Here is a 13,462-nt window from a genome sequence, read left to right on the forward strand (position 1 = left end):
ACAGTTTGTGAAATCGATCCTCGCATATGGCTCTGCACTGGCAGTTTGGATTCTGCTTGGGATTTTCTCTCCCGCCTCCTTTCTCTCTGCCCCTCCCCACTCACATGTCTCCATTCTCTCTCTCTCTCTCTCTCTCTCTCTCTCTCTCTCTCAAAATAAATAAATAAGCTTTAAAAAAATGTGGGACTCCTTGTAAAAAAATAAAAATAAAATGGCAATTTTCTGCTGTTTCCTGTGGTTTCAATATATGCTACAAAATGCCCTAATGAACATGAGAATTATCTGAAGAACAAATTAAAATACATTTGCATGGGCTTTATTTCCAGAAATTCTGATTAAATAGGACTGGGAGACTTGGCTTTATTTTAATGAGAAATCCGCAGGTTACTCTGAGGCTGCTCATGGACCACTTGGGAGTTTTGAGGGACAGATAGCAGAAAACAAAAAGTTACCTTTGTTTATCTTCTCCCTCTCAACCTTTAAATAGAACATTCATACTCTCCTATTATTTCTATATTAGGAATAACACAACTTTCATTTGATGAAAGAGTTGCATGAGTAAAATTTTTGAATATTAATACATTATTCCATAATAGTTAGAGAAATCAGAGAAATTTATCTCTACAGAGAAGCCTGAAATATGATTAAGTGTACTTATTCAAAAAGCAAGGTTAGAGCTTAATGATAGATCAGTGTATATTTTATTATATTCACTTCTAGAAAACCTGCATTATTGTTAACAAAAATTTTGGTTAATACTAAATTTTGGACAAACCTTGAAGCAACGTAAAATACTGAATATTCATTAAACAAATCCTCTTCAATCTCCTTTCTTATCAGTGAAATACCAAGAAGATTTAAGATGATAATTCAAAGAAAACATGAGATATCTTTTTCTGATTAAGGTGTAGAAAACAGCAAAAGAATGTCACTCACCACCTAATAAGAAGAAAAAAGGCAGTTAACTGACAAAAATCCTAATTTTTCCCAAAACCATCTGAAAGCTACAGTTGCAAGGTAGGTAAGCTGTATTACAAAAAGTGACAGCAAAGGAAAAATGAGTCACAGCATTTGTTTCACTTTGGCAGGTCACTGGAGGAAGAGCTGATCACCATACAAGGAAGTAAGAAATGAGCTAAAAGTTTACAGATCCATAAAACCTTGATTTAGGATAACATGTTAGTTTTGAGTCACTGGATGCCCAGGAAACAAGAGTCTGCACTCACTCACAAATTCTTTCCCCTGGTCCTTTTTTAGGTACTCAGAACAAGGATTGGGGGTGGGTCAGGGAACAAGTGAGAGTCCCTTTGGGAACTCAGAGAGGAGGTTATCAGCGGGTACTGGATGACAGGAACTGATCAACATTTTCTTCCCTAGACCTACTCCAACATGAAGCAAAACCTTAAAGGCACTGGTGGGAACAAACACTGCAAGCTCCAGGGTCAAGGCAAATGTTCATTGCTTCTGGTGGAGGAGGAAAAGTTCTCTACTTCTGAGGAGGATCAAGAAACACTCTTTGTTATAAGAAGGAGAGACCTGCTCTTTCTGCGAGGTCAGGAAATTCTTCTGCTCAAAAACACCACCAGCACGAAGCAGAAATTGGCTCTCATTGGAAGGGAAGGAGTAGAAGGATTATTGAGAAAATGAGCACTTGGGTACCCAGGTCTCTGAGGAAGAATGAAGCTGTACCAGAACAGAAGCTTCATTGCTTCCACCAATGAGAAAAGCTATCTACCACTGGAGGTAAAAGTGTGGTTAGGGACCTCCTCAGAGGCACATGAACATGAAGGTGGAGCAGTAACAGTGAGAAAAACCATTCAGAATCCACATCCATAATCAAAGCACAAGGTAATGTCACCCTTCTCTGAAGGAACTGCATGGAGTCTGTGGTGAATTAATGGAAAGTAAAGAAATGGCAAAATGGAAATCCATCTCAAACTCTAATTAGTTTAACTCCATCTCCCACAATAATGTTCTGGCAGGTAAGGCTGAGCACTTCCAGGCATAAATAATATTGATTTGGTCTTTTCCTACATACAGCATCAGTGTTTAATCAAAATTACAGCACACACACACACACACACGCGCGCGTGCGCGCACAGACACACGCACCACCCACACCCCAATGTGAAGGAATAAAGAATTAGAAATAGTAATATTTATTAGAGAGGCCTAGATATTAAAACAATCAGACAAGAACTTTAGAGTAACTGAGATAAATATTTAAAGGATCTAATAAAAATGTGGCCAACAGTAAAAAACGGAGTAAAAAGACCAATAACAAGAAAAATAATAATGAATTCTTCAAATTTTGATCGAAGAATCATTTAAAATAAGATTTGATGGAACATGATTAGAAAGCTTTTGCAAGGATGCAGATACACCACAGAACATAATGGTTTCTATTAAAACTACTGTCTAGATACAGTATAAATCCAATGTAGGTGTATATTAAACCACAGATCTTTTCCCATCTCTGTTTTTAATTGTCTCGCCTCTGACTTGATATCTTAGTACTCCAGTCCTTAATTATTTCCCTCTTTCTATATATTTCTTCAGGAAATTTTCTGTATGCCACTCAACTTGTCATTTAATTATGTATATTTGGATAATTTAATTATTAGTATCATCTCTCAGATTATATCTAAATATGTAACAAGGATCCTTGGGATGCAGAAAAAAAACATTCTGCTGAATTGTAGGGGAACTTTTCAAGAAATTATTTAAGTTTAAGGCAGAACTGACTTCAAGGTTCTCTGTGAGTACCTCCAATGCTCTGCTGCGTCAGTTCAGCTGTTTGTGTTCCTCTACTAGATTTAGTCCTTGGAGAGCATAGGACATTGTTTCGTTCTTGATATCTGCAATATCTAAGACAGTATCTATCATATACAAGATAAATAATGAATCCGTGCTGAAGGAATGCATGCATGAAGAGATGAATGAAAATTTGCCTGTGGCCCAGGTGGACTCCTTAGCATTATTCTCCAGCATTTTCATTTGGCCTCAGTATAACTTAACTGCCTGATGCTGGCTGGATAATCATCTGACCAGCTGGTAAGCAGAAACTGCATGAACCCTTGTCTCCTTGCATTCTAGAAGTCTTGGCAGAGACTTGAGACTTGCTTCCTTTAATATAATAACAATCCACACTGTTATTTTCATTTTTATATGACCTGAATGATAGAAAATCTTCATTGTAATTTTCTTCTTTATTTTCATCACTATGATATTAAGCTTAGATTTGCTTAGATGCCATTACTCTAATGCTGATGAAGATTCTCTTTATGAGCACTTCTTTTTATTATCCTTATTATGTTTCATGGGTTTTCATGGTGGTATTTCATTATCTGGTGGTAAAACATGACTATTTTTATTTTATCTATAGCTAATAGATATTTTCTTATCAATGTAAAATTTCTATTCTTAACGCCAAATTTCTTTCCATTTTGCTTTATAAGAAGAGTATTCTGAAGAAGTTTATGCTCATAATGATGAATATTTAATGAAAAGATAAAGTACCAAATTTTAATGAAATGTTGCTATAAGATTACTAGGTGGAATATCTTCTAGATGAACTATATGGAATTTCCAACTAAGGTACCAGAGGTAGGCATGGAATTCATTGCAGTTAAATATTTGCTGACAGGTGAGCCTTTCAATTTAGCTTTGTGCATGAGTAAAGAAATCTGACCTTGTTTGGCTTTCTTTTAGAGGATGTTTTCCCATGAGATGTACTTCTGTGGGAAGTTTTTATACTCAACCAAGAAAAAATCTTTTTGCCTGCCCATCTTTAGGTGTATGTACAACACATGTGAAATACTTTTTGCAAATAAATAAATAAATAATAAATAAATAAATAAATAAATAAATAGAATTGATCATTGGGAAACATAACCAATATTATTATAATAACTTATTTTAAGATAGTACTAAAACAAATCTGAATATTTCCAAATAAGCATTATACTGCAGTTGTAATTATCAATAACATATTACAACAAATTTTGTTCTTTTCAGAATACATTAAATAGTTTAATGTATAGATAATAAATATTTCAACCAACATCAATTGAATTCCCATGATTAAATTAAATTTTCCTTTATATTAAAAAAACAAAAAACAGAAAAGAAATCCAAAGCCATTCTTTCAGTTTTGCACTTTATCGTGGTGCTGCCCTATGTACATTTTTGCGAGATAAAATAACAGGTTCTTTCCGGAGGTAAGATATCAAATATTATCTCAAACATTTTGCTTTGTGAATTGTTTAGAAATTTATATTTATCAAGCTTAAAGATTGGTAATCATTTTTTTTAAAAAGAGATTTAAAATATATAATAATTGTTTTAAGCTGGGAGTTTTTCTCTATAAATACTTAGTACAGATATGAAAAACCTGTTTAAAAAAATAAGAAAACATCAAAAACTGTTATATAGAAAAATAGGAAATCAAATCCGAGTTTTTAAAGTTAGTGTTTTGGGGGTGCCTGGGTAGCTCAGTTGGTTAAGTGTCTGCCTTTAGATTTCAGTTCAGGTCATGATCTCACAGTTCATGAGTTCAGGCCCTTCATCAGGCTCTGCACTGGCAGTACAGGGCTTGCTTGGGATTCGTTCTCTCTTCCTCTCTCTGCCCTTCCCCTAGCTTGTGCTCTTGCTCTAAGTAAATAAATAAACTTGAAAAAATTTAAAGTTAGCGTTTTGAACCTGATGTAAAAAATACTGATGCTTATTAGTACTTTATGTCCTTTCTTAGTCTCAAAAATATTGAATACCCAACATTTTGCCTCATTTCCATAATTGTGTATATTCAAGGACACCCTTTATTGTAAGGAATAATTATTTAACATTTATTCAGTCTCCCAGGGTATTCTATGAGAAACTTGGCAATTAGATTTAACAGATTTGAATAAAATCACTAAGTACTTTTTCTAATCCAAGCTATGTGTCTCTAAGGCAGTGATTTGCAGCTTTACTACATTGTTTATCAGAAAATATTTTTCCTTAATAGCAAAAACACCATTTTTATCTACCCTGACTTCTCTCTGTCACTATACACTAGTCTGTAATGCTGTTGCATTACCCAACCTCTTCAGTCACAAATATAGCTCAGATTTTTCCATATATATATATATATATATATATATATATATATATATGGAATGAGTGTATATATATATATATATATATATATATATATATGGAATGAGTATATATATATATATACTTGGAATGAATATATATATATATATTTGGAATGAATATGTATATATTCAACACATAGATGAACTTTATACTTTTAATTCAATTTGATATATAGGGGAACCTTACGCTTTTAAATGTTTATGATTATAAAATATATGTCTACATAGGGTAATAATCATTAAGAAAGAATTCCATAATCTTTTTGGTTTAAACAAAAAAGATTTCTTTGTATTTCATAATACATGTTTATGACAGGTTTCTTGTAGGCTCTGTTTCCTATCTTCTTCTCTTTTGACCCCAATTGACCAAACCACCACCATCTGAAGCCTTTTGAGAGTCAGTACAGAGACAACATGGTTTAACACACCTAAAATCTTAAGATTTCAGTCCAGAAGTAACCCAGGTAATATATGTTCAAATTTATGGTGATGCCAAACTTCATGGGCCAAGGGAATTTCATTCCTACCATGATCCTAGACAGTGAGGAACCAGAAATAGATAGTAAACTATCTATTTAGAATAGTTTTCTTCTTTCCTTCCTTCCTTCCTTCCTTCCTTCCTTCCTTCCTTCCTTCCTTCCTTATTTTTGCTGCTGTAAGCAATGCTGCAGTGCAAGTAATACAAATTTAAGGACTTGTTTTTAACCTCTAGGACATTTACACTTAGTAAATGTCTGCTACATTGCATCCACAGTAAAAATAATTTATATTCAAACATATTATCACATTTCTGAAATATTGGACACCTCAAGGTGGTACTGTTAATACTTAAGGTAAATGAATTTACATTGAATGATGAACCAATTAAACATACTATTTTTGTAAATATTTGGTAATTTAAATAACATGACTATTAAAGAACCATAATTAAACACCATTCTATTATGAGTATGGCAACAATAGTAACAATACATTAATTCATTCCTATAATACATGTTTCTTTTAAATATATTTTACTAAACAGTATTGTAGAGACTGTAAGGTGAACAAATCCAATGCAGTAATATAGAGAATGGCTTATATCTAAAAGTACTTGGTTCATAGACATTTATTAACACATTGCTTTTAGAAGAAATCACAATTTCTTTTTTTCTCACACATAAAACTTAGATTTTGAAATCATTATAACAGTCAAAAAGGAAATCTGCTAACTCAATAATGAAAAGGAGAATGCACTTATTTGTTAATTAAAAGTATTGCCAATTCTGCTCTTATTACTGCAGCATATCATCAACAAAAGTCCCATGGAATATCATGAGGATTTTCTTCAAAAATATCTTCATTTAAAATTATCACAGAAGAGGCTGCTGATTGTGTGTGGTAGATACAGATGCTGTAATTCTAGGCTGTGTGACCTTGGACCCATATTTAATCTTGCTGGTCCTTAGTTTTCTCATTGGTACAAATGGTGATAAAAATGTCACTTACTTCATTATGTGTATGAATAGTGAAAACTTTAATATATGTAAAGTGCCTAAAGATTTGTCCTGCATAAAGTTACCATCATAATCTTCATCATCATTATCATTATCATAATCATCATCATCATTATCATCCAGGAATTGTAGGGAAGACTCTGAAATCCTATTAGATATATTTCATATTCCACTGCTTATCACTTTTACTATATAATATTCAGTGAAGTATACAGACTCATTTATGTCGTGTTGAAATGAGTGTTGCTTGTTTTGATTTAGTTTATTGAGTCTTTATTTATATCACCTTTAGAAGTGCTTGTTCCTTCATGCAAATTTGACTTCCTGATTTATTCCTTCTGCTTAAAGAATGTCCTTTTTATATTTCCTGCAGTATGTATCTACTGGTAATGAGTTCTCTCAGTTTTTGTTTCTCCCGAAAACTTTTTATTTCTCCTTTATTTTTGAAAATATTTTCACAGTTTATAGAATTCTGGGTAGACAGTTGCCTTCTCATCTTAATACTCTATCACTATCTGGCTTAAAAACTTCTTACTTTTAGTAAGAAGTCTGCTCTAATTCTTTGCTCCTCTCTATGTAATGTGTGTTTTTTTCTCTGGCTGCCCTCAAGACACTTTCTTCGCCTATGGTTTTCACAACCTTGAATATGATAGGTCCGAGGTTTATATATATGGATCTTTTTTCTCTTTTTTCTTTTCTTTCTTTCTTTCTTTCTTTCTTTCTTTCTTTCTTTCTTTCATTTTCAAATATAAATTTGCTTGGTGTTCTTTGAGCTTCTTGGATCTGCATCTTGGTGGTTTTTTATTATGTTAAATGTTGTCAGGGAGGAGAGGAAGATTCAATGGCATAGGAGGACCCTAGGTTTGTCTTCTCCCACACACACAGCTAGATAACTATCAAACATTTCTAACTCCCCAGAAATTAACCTGAAAACTGACAGAACAAACCACAACTAAAGGCAAAGAAGAGGCCATGTTGAAGAAGGTAGGAAGTTGGGAGACATGGTTTAAGAGAGAAACAGGTCATGGGTGCTGCAGAGAGAACGGAGCCATGGTCATGGAAAAAGGTGAGAGAGAAAGGAGTACACAGGGGAACACACAAGAACATGTCCCCAAAGCCAGTGTCTTGGAAAATGAAGGAGCTGAATTTCATGAGTTCTTGCAACCAGTGGGACTTAAAGCCTGGAGTTTTAAAGGTCAGCAAACTTCGTTTGGTTAGAGCCTGGAGAGAAGGAAAACAAACAACCTGGAGGTAGCCAGTGTGGAAATAGCTCTCTGAAAAATGCCTGGGGCACAAAAAGCAGAGATTATTGGCTCCTCTAGAGCATATCCCTGAGAGGCAGCCTTCATGGAGACACTTCTCTGTGAACAAACGAGTTGGTTGGCACCAATGCCCTCCCCCACCCCTCACGTACACACAGAACCACCTGTGGGAAGTACAATGGCACTGACACTGACTGCCTAACTTGCTTGCAACAAACCGCACCCCCCTACTCTCTGACAGGACTACTCCTCTCAGTCAAACTTGACTCAGTCCCGGCAAGGCAGGTCCCTCCCCCAGAAAATTCACCACATTGGCCAGAGACCAAACACTTCCCACAACAGGGAAGAAAAGCCTCTGCAGATGACTGGTCTGAAGGATAGAGCAACCAAAACACAACAGTAGAGCACATGTAGCACATACTGGAGACACTCCCTAAAGTGCCACACCCTTTTCTATGTAAGGCCATTAGTTTTAGCAGCAAGAGACATAACCGGCTTTTCTAATACACAGAAGAAGGCAAAGACTTAGACAAAATACCACGATGGAGGGATTTAACCCAAAAGAAAGAACAAGATAGGCCAGAGCCAAAGATCTAAGCAAAACAGATATAAACAGTCTCCAACATGACTGATGGAGAATTTTAAGCAACAATCATAAGGATACTCACTGGGCTTGAGAACATAATAGAAGACAGCAGTGAAACACTTACTGCAGGCTTGATGGAAGCAGGCTTGATGCAATGGAAATTGGAAGCAGCCTTGATGCAATGAACACAGGCTGGAAGAAGCAGAGGAATGACTTACTGACAGAGAGGACAAAACACTGGAAAATAATGAAGCTGAACAAAAGAGAGAATTATGCAACACGAGAATAGACAGGGAACTCAGTAATTCCATCAACTGTAATATCAGTCATATTACAGTAGTCCAAGATGAAGAAGAAGAGAAAAAATTCAAGAAACAAGAGCAGAAAACTTCCCTACTGTGGGGAAGGAAACAGACATCCAGATCCAGATGTCAGAGAGCTCCCGTTAAAATCAACAAAAGCAGAACAATAGCAAGACATATAATAATTAAATTTACAAAATATAGTGACAAAAAAAATCTCAAACGTTGCAAGACAAGGAAGCCCTTACTTATAAGGGAAAGCTCATAAAGGTAGCTGCAGATTTCTTAACAGAAACTTGGCAAGCCAGAGGGAGTGGCATGATACAGTCAATGTGCTGTGTGGGAAAAATCTGCAGCCAAGAATACTCTATCCAGCAAGGCTATCATTCAGAATAGAAAGAGACACAGAGTTTCCTAGACAAACAAAAACTAAAGGAGTTTGTGACCACTAAACCAGTTTTGCAAGAAATATTACAGGGGGTCTCTCTGAGTATGCAAGAAAGGCCAAAATTCACAAAGACTGGAAAGGAACAGAGAAAAACTCCAGAAACAACAAAACAAGTAACAAAGTGACACTAAAGTCATATCTATCAATAATTACTCTGAATGTAAATGGACTAAACACTCCAATCTGAAGACATAGGGTGTCAGAATGGTTAAATAAAAAAAGATTCATTTATATGCTGACTACAAAAGACTCATTGTAGACCTAAACCCCTTGCAGACTGAAAGCAGGGGATGGACAACCATTTATCATGTTAAAGGATATCAAAAGAAAGTGGGAGTAGCAATACTTCTATCATATAAACTAGATTCTTGAACCAAACACAAGAGATAAAGAAGGGCCTATAAAGGGGTCTATCATACAAGAAGATCTAACAATTGTGAATATTTATGCTCCCAACTTGAGAGAACCCAAATATATAAAACACTTAATAACAAACATAAAGAAACTCATTGATAAAAATACAATAATAGTAGGGGACTTTGACACCCCATTTACAGCAATGGACAGAGCATCTAAGGAGAAAATCAATACGGAAACAATGATTTTGAAGGACACACAGGACTGGATGGACTTAACAGATATATTCAGAACATTCCATCCTAAAAGAGCAGAATACTCATTCTCTGTGCACATGGAATATTCTCTAGAATAAATCATATACTGGGTCACAAGTCGGCTCTCAACAAGTACAAAAAGATTGAGATCATACCATGCATATTTTCAGACCACAATGCTATGAAACTTGAAGTCAACCACAAGAAAAAATTTGGAAAAACCATAAAGACATGGATGTTAAATAACATCCAACAAGGTGCACCCGGATGGCTCAGTCAATTAAGTGCCCAACTCTTGATTTTGGCTCAGGTCATGATCTCATGGTTGGTGGGATTCAGCCCCATGTGAGTCTCTAAGCTGACAGTGCAAAACCTGCTTGGGATTCTCTCTCTCCCTCTCTCTCTGCCCCTCCCCCTTCCCCTGTTCTCTCTCTCTCTCTCAAAATAAGTAAATAAACATTAAACAAAGAATATCCTACTAAAGAATGAATGGGTTAACCAGGAAATTAAAAATGAAATTAAAGAGTACATGGATGGGATGCCTGGGTGGCTCAGTCAGTTAAGTGTCGGACTTTGGGTCAGGTTGTGATCTCACTGTTCATGAGTTTAAGCCCCACATTGGGCTCTGTGTTGACAGCTCAGAACCTGGAGCCTGCTTCAGATTCTGTGTCTCCCTCTCTCTCTGCCCCTCCTCTGATCTCTTTTTCTCTCAAAAATAAATAAACATTAATTTTTTTAAAGCACATGGAAACAAATGAAAATGAAAACACAACAGTGCAAAACCTTTGGGATACAGCAAAGGCAGTCTTAAGAGAGAAGTATATTGCAATAAAGGCCTACATCAAGAAGCAAGAGAGGTCTCAAATACACAACCTAATCTTACAATTGAAGGAACCAGAAAAGGAACAGCAAATAAAGCCTAAAGCCAGAAGAAGGGAAATAATAAAAATGAGAACAGAAAATAAAAGATATAGAAACAAAGAAACAAACAAAAAACAGTAGAAGAGATCAATGAAACTAAGAGATGGTTCTTTGAAAGAATTAATAAAATTGATAACCCCTTAGCTAGACTTATCAAAAAGAAAATAGAAAGGATTCAAATAAATAAAATCATGAACAAAACAGGAGAGATCACAACCAACACCAAAGAAATACAATTATAAGAGAATATCATGAAAAACTATATGCCAACAAACTAGGCAATCTGGAAGAAATGGATAAATTTGTGAAACAAATAAACTACCAAAACTGAAACAGGAGAAATAGAAAATTTGAACAGACCCATAATCAGCAAAGAAATTTAAACAGTAATAAAAAAAAATCTCTAAATAAATAAAAGTACAGGGCCAGATGGCTTCCCAGGGGAATTTTACCAGAAATTTAAAGAGTTAATACCTATTCTTTTCAAACTGTTCAAAAAAAGAAATGGAAGGAAAACTTCCAAACTCATTTGCAGATGCCATGATACTCTATGTAGAAAACCTGAAGACTCCATCCATAAGTGCCAGAACGGATACATGAATTCAGTAAAGTTGCAGGATGCAACATCAATGTACAGAAGTCTGTTGCATCTATATACTAATAATGAAGCAGCAGAAAGAGAAATCAAGGAATTGACTCCATTTACAATTGTGCCAAAAGCCATATCCAGGACTAAACCTAACCAAAGAGGAAAAATGTCTGTAAAGTGAAAACTATGGCAAGATTTAATTATTTTTGGTGTTTGAGTAATATTCTATTACTTTATCCATTCAGCAGTTCATGGACATTTGGGCTCTTTCCAGAATTTGGCTATTGTTGATGCTATAAACATCAAAGTGGATGTATCCCTTCCAAACAGTATTTTTGTATCTTTTGGATCATAGGATAGTTCTATTTTTACCATTTTGAGAAATCTCCATACTGTTGTCCGGAGTGTCTGCACCAGTTTGCATTCCCACCAACAGTGTAAGAGGGTTCCCCTTTCTCTGAATCCTCGCCAACATCTGTTGTTTCCTGTGTGGTTAATTTTAGCCATTCTGACAGGTGTCATGTGATATATCACTGTGGTTTTGATTTGTATTTTCCGATTGACCAGTGATGTTATTTTTTCATGTGTTTGTTAGCCACGTGGATGCCTTCATTTCTTCATCGGGAAAATATCTATACACGTCTCCTTCCCATGTCTTAACTAGGTTGTTTTGGGGGTGTTGAGTTTGATAAGTTCTTTATAGATTTTGGATACTAACCCTTTATCAGATATGTCATTTGCAAATATCTTCTCCCATTCTGAAGGTTGCCTTTTACTTTTGTCGATTATTTCCTTCACTATGCAGAAGATTTTTATCTTGATGAAGTCCCAAAAGTTCATTTTTGCTTTTGTTTCTCTTGCCTCTAGAGACATGTCTAGTAAGAATTGCTATGTCCAATGTCAAAGAGGTTGTGTTCTCTTTTAAGATTTTGATGATTTTTGGTCTCACATTTAGGTCTTTCATCCATTTTGAGTTTATTTTTGTGTATGTGTATGAAAGTGGTCCAGTTTAATTGTTTTTCATGTTGCTGTCCAGTTTTCTCAATACCATTTGTTGAAGAGACTGTCTTTTCCCATTAGATATTCTTTCCTGCTTTGTCAAAGATTAGTTAACTATGAAGCTGTGGTTCCATTTCTGGGATTTCTATTTTTTTTTTTTTTTTATTTTTAAGCTTGCTTGCTTATTTATTTATTTATCTAGACAGAGAGAGAGAGACAGAGAGAGAGAGAGAGAGAGAGAGAGAGAGAGAGAGAGAGAACATGTGAAAGCAGAGCAGGAGCAGAGATAAAGAGAGAAAGAGAATCCCAAGCAGGCTCCATGCTGTGAGTGTGGAACCTGATGAGGGACTTGATCTCACAAACCATGAAATTGTAACCTGGGCCAAAACTAAGATTTGATGCTTAACCAACTGAGCTACTCAGGTATCCCCTGAGTTTTCTGTTCTATTGATCTCTGTTCCTGTTTTTGTGCCAGTACCATAATGTCTTGATGAGGTATTACATTTCAAATATTGTTTCTACTTCTGAATGCCAACACGATCGATGACCATACATTATATCATTACTAAAATTTTGACCAACTTCTATGTTCAATCTTCAAGTGAATATAGTGTAGATACTTAATATTATTTACGAGTTATCATCACTGCTGCACAGAATAATATGGGACTCAGTTTCCCATTGGAAATGACACTGCTGGGTGCCTGGGTGGCTCAGTCTAAGCATCTGACTTCATCTCAGGTCATGATCTCATGATTTGTGAGCTTGAGCCCTGCTTCGGGTGACCTCGAGCCCCACATCTGGTGAGTATGAGCCACACTTCAGCTAAAACATGAGCCCTGCTTCAGGTGAGCACCACTTCTGTCTCCCCCCCCCCAAAAAAAAAATGACCCTGCTATTTTTCTGTACAATATTATTAATTTTTAAAATGTTTTATTTATTTTTGAGACAAAGAGAGACAGAGCATGAGCAGGGGAGGGGCAGAGAGAGAACAAGGCACAGAATCCGAAGCAGGCTCCAGGCTCTGAGCTGTCGGCACAGAGCCTGATGCGGGGCTAGAACTCACAAACCGCGAGATCATGACCTGAGCCAAAGTCGGGCCCTTAA

This window comes from Panthera onca, chromosome A1, assembly GCF_046562875.1.
Source record: "Panthera onca isolate mPanOnc1 chromosome A1, mPanOnc1 haplotype 2, whole genome shotgun sequence".
NCBI classification, from domain to species: Eukaryota; Metazoa; Chordata; class Mammalia; order Carnivora; family Felidae; genus Panthera; species Panthera onca.